This window comes from Dermacentor albipictus, chromosome 10, assembly GCF_038994185.2.
Source record: "Dermacentor albipictus isolate Rhodes 1998 colony chromosome 10, USDA_Dalb.pri_finalv2, whole genome shotgun sequence".
Taxonomy (NCBI): domain Eukaryota; kingdom Metazoa; phylum Arthropoda; class Arachnida; order Ixodida; family Ixodidae; genus Dermacentor; species Dermacentor albipictus.
The window spans coordinates 70,000,936-70,005,586 of NC_091830.1; the positions used below are offsets into that span (position 1 = coordinate 70,000,936).

Genomic DNA, 4,651 nt, shown 5'->3' on the forward strand with positions numbered 1-4,651 from the left:
TGTTTACTTGGATGACGTCATCTTATTTGCCGAAATGTTGACGATCATCTTACGCGGCTTTCGACAATACTGGAGGCCATCAAGTCGTCAGGGCTGACTGTGAAGCCGGAAAAGTGCCGCTTCGCTCACTATGAGTTTCTGTTCCTGTGCCGCGTCATCAGCATATCTGAAGTCCGCTCCGACCTGCAGAAGACACCTGCTATTGCAAAGTTCCCGTAGCCCATCGACAAGAAGGCAGCGCGTAGATTACTTGGCATGTGTGCCTTCTACAGGTGCTTTCCCAAGGGCTTTTCATGCATCGCTGAGCCGCTTACAAATATAACTAAATATTATATCAAGTTCAAGTGGGAAACGCCACAGGCCGACGCCTTTACTGAACTAGAACGACGCATACAGTCGCCACTGGTATTTGGGCACTTCGACGAGGACGCCGATGCAGAATCCCACACTTATGCCAGTAGCATAGGCCTCGGTGCCGTCCTAGTCCAGAGGAAGTATGGACTTGAACGGGTGATAGATTGCGCTAGCTGGTCGTTGTGAAAAATGGAAGGCAATTATTCTACGACTGAAAAGAATGCCTCGTCATCATTGGGTGTACAGTGAAATTTTGCCCTTACATATATGGCAGGCCGTTCAAAGTCATCAGCGACCATCACGCATTTTGTTGGCTAGCGAAGTTAAACGACCCTTGAGGATGCCTTGGGCGGTGGAGCCTCAGACTGCATGAATATGGCATCACTGTAATTTTGAATTCTGAACGAAAACACTCTAATGCCGATTAGAACTTATGTGTCATATCATGAGTCGGTGCACTTTGCTTCGGTGCCATCTAGTAGCACTGCACTGAAGTCCGAGCGTGGCGTCCGAAACGAGAAGAATAGCGTGCCGGTGCCTGCGAGTTCTGAGACCTTTTCTCTCGCTCGCCGCACAGTCAGTGGCAGAAACTCAGTAACCCAAGTTGGCGAGAGGTTTTTTGAAGAACATCAATTATCTAGTGAATTGATGGCGCAGCTCACAAAGAGTAGGCGGGAAGGCATTCGTTGAAAAGAGGCACATACCCCGTGCATTTGTGCAGCAGTCTGCTAATGCGCCGGCTTGCTGTCCCCGAGGAACCCTTGTGACATTGGTTCGCTTCCGTTCAGCATTGAAGAAATTGAAGGGACCTTATTAGTCATTGCAGAGCGGCACAGTCGCTGTGACCTACTGTGACCTAGACACCTGTTGCCACACAGCCAGTGGTCCAAGTTGGCATAACAGAGGTTGACTAAAGACAAGCATAGGACCCCCCCCCCCCCCCCCCCCGATTGACGCATACCAAGTTTTTCATGTCGGTGCCAAAGAGTTTATTCGAACAGTGGTCCCTACAAAGTGTTGCGTCTACAGTGACGTGACCCACGTTGGCAGGAAATAGGTTCGTTGAAAAGTGGCTCGTATAGGCAGGTTGCGAACGTAGTTCCCGCACCTACTACAGCGCCCCTCGCGGCGGCGAGCGCGGATCTGGCAGGATCCGAGCGGTCCGCTTCCGCTCGGAAAGCGTGTCGGTGCAAGTGTTTCGCGCGTAGCTGCAGCTTTTCTGAACAATGCAGAAGTGCAACACGAATTGTTGCGTAGTGGGCTGAAACAGCACGTACAGCAACTCACCAGGAACAATGTTTTACCGGTTTCCGAGCCGACCGTATGAAGCAGAACGGCGTCAACGCTGGATCGCACTCGTCCGCCGGCAGAGGTAAGCTGTTTTATGTTCTGGCGTTATGTCAAGTGAGTTAACGCTGAAGCGGTTGCTTTTACAGAGATGATGGCAGCAACTGGACAGCTGCAACCCATAGCAGGATATGCAGCAAACATTTCGTCGGTGGCACGAAATCTAACGAAGAAGGCCACCCCGCTATATATATATATATATATATATATATATATATATATATATATATATATATATATATATATATATATATATATATATATATATTAAACTTGCCCTGAGCTTGAGGTAGTGTGACTAGCCCTTTGAGGTCGACGCCGTAAATATACGGCGCCGCGAACAGGTCCGAAAATGATCGATACCGTATATTTGCGGCGCCGTCTGTACGTTTAAAACGCACGCTAATTTCCTAACTTTCTCTTGCCTGGCATGTGCTGCCACTATGTGGGAATACATGGAATTTTTTTCTCGCGTCTCTCTCTTTCGGTTTTCGTTGTATAGTTCTTTTTTTTTTTGCTCCGGAGCGGCTGCTACCACTCGCGCAGTGGCGCCCTCGCGGACGCGCGGCGGTTGGTTTAGGTTTTGTTCCGCACGCGGTTTCGGCTTCTTTCGCTCACAAAACTGATGGCTATCTCGTTATTATCACTCAAAGGGTGACCGCCTGTTAATCGCTCGTTTGTTGCTCACAGGGGTCCGCATACGAAGGATGCCGCCGTGCATGCGTTTCCCTTTTTGGCACTTTATTCAGAAGTTGCCTCCCACGGCTGCTCAGGGAAGCAATACCCAGAGGAGGTGCCGCGTCTGCGCCAACACCACTCGGCAGCAAAAATATCGCGAGGACACAAGGTACATATGCGCTCAGTGCAACAAACCGCTCTTTGTGGAGCCATGCTTCAAGGACTACCACACGCTGAAGAAATATTAGTGCAAGAGGAACATTTGAGACTTGCGAAAAATTTTCGTGTGCGCATGCTTCTTGCGCATTTTTCTCGTGTGGACATTGTGTATAACAATGCACCATTTTTTTTAGTTCTTAAAACTTTATTTGCTCTTTTTTATTGTTTTTCATGAATAAACAGTACATATATGCCAACGCAAAACACATTTTTCTCACTTTACCCTCACCTTAGAAAAATTACGGCAAATCTTTTCCAAGTAGGTCCCTCTGAAGAATTTAAATGTGCAATAAAAAAAAATCGACCATGGGTGATCGCATATGGCGAAAAAAATCGACCCTCAAAGGGCTAATGCCAATTGATTTTTTGCGTTGACTAGAATTTGTTGCGTACGTGGTCGTGGTGCTTCAGTGAACCAATATTGTTTGGATGTGTTATAACGCTTGTTTTGCCAGAGAAAGAAAGTGCCAGGAGGGAAAGATAGAGGAGGCACGACAGATGCCCAGTTGTGACAGTCACGAAACAGGGGGTGTCACAAGCCCCGAACCACAGATTTCGGACAGCCCGCCTTACAGTGACAACTTAAGTGCCTCCGCCTGCAACCAGTCTGCAGATGACGTACATCGTGTCGATGTAAGCTAAAGTCTATCACGTATAATTTGTGCCTTTCGTTGCATTTAATGTGACTGATGTACTAAGCTGGTTTTAAATGCTTGTTTCAGGCCTCAACAATGACGGAAGGCGGCAGCGCTACTTTTAGCATGAACTTCACCTTCATATCAGAGTTGTGCGATGGAAATGCGTCATCCTACATCAGTCACAAAGAAGTGTGCACCACACGCTTGGGCAGCTCATGCAGTCCGGGCTTTTCAGACAAAAGCACTGGGATGGCATGCAAAGAGCCTTTCTTCGCAGGGTTCAGATCTCTTCAGCATGATGAAAACGCCTTTCATGCGTTTACAGCAATGGCTTTTTCTTTATTTGCTCTGCTGTTAAGCATACTGCCACCTGCTCCAAAAAGTTGAATGAGCGGTCTATTGAAAAGAAGATACTGTTATTTTTGATCAAACCTAAGCATGGGCTGCCATTCTCTTTTCTCAGTGTTCTTTTTGGCATCCACAAAACAACAGCGTCTCGTATCTTCAAGGGTCTACTTGTTAACATCCATGCTGCTACAAGGAAATGGCTATACTGGCCATCACAAGAAGCTGTTCTGGCCACTTTACCTCCATGCTTCAAACTGCACTATCCGAAATGCAGAGTTGTCATAGATTGCACCGAACTTGAAACTGAAATGCCTCCTGGAATTGAAAAACAAAACATGTGGTATTCGGACTACAAAGGAAGGCACACAATCAAGTACCTTGTTGGATTAGCTCCCAATGGGCTATCGCTTTTCTTTCAAAGGGGTTTGGAGGCAGAACGAGTGATGGCACGCTAACTGTTGAATCACGTTTTTTGTTCCTTCTTGAACCAGGAGATGTCATTTTAGCCGATAAAGGATTTCCAGGCATAAAAAGAGGTGTTGGCGCGCAGGATGCAACCTTGGTGATGCCACCTTTTGCTACCAGCCCACAATTCACGGAGTCTGAAGTGGATGCCACATATGAAACCGCCTCCGTGTTCATTCATGTAGAAAGAGTGATTCAGAGGCTCAAAATTTATGATATCACACGCAGGATACCACACGAGCTGACTGGCTATGCTGATGAGGTTCTTCACGTGCTAGCAGTGCTAACAAACCTGAAGAAACCTATTTTTGTCAAACTACAGAAATAATAGGGCAGGAAAAAGGGGAAAATGTTTATTGCACAATTTTCATATAGACACAAAGGCTTAAAATGACTAGCTTTACTGCGACATATAAGACTGTACATGTCTGTATAAAATGTATCAAATGTGTAAAAATAAATAATGTTATTAAAAGGCACTGTTGTCTATGTTCTATATTGGGAATGCGATGGCGTGGCACTTGTAACTAATATATTACCTTTGCTCTTGGACAATGCTAAAAGATGTAAACACCTCAGATCTCGGCACATTCATGCAAATC

At 46.3% G+C, this 4,651-nt stretch overlaps 1 pseudogene; it reads left to right on the top strand.

Moving 5' to 3' along the window:
• The first annotated feature begins 1,677 nt into the window (after positions 1-1,677).
• Positions 1,678-4,377, top strand: LOC135900034 (uncharacterized; annotated as a pseudogene).
• Positions 4,378-4,651: the final 274 nt, after the last annotated feature.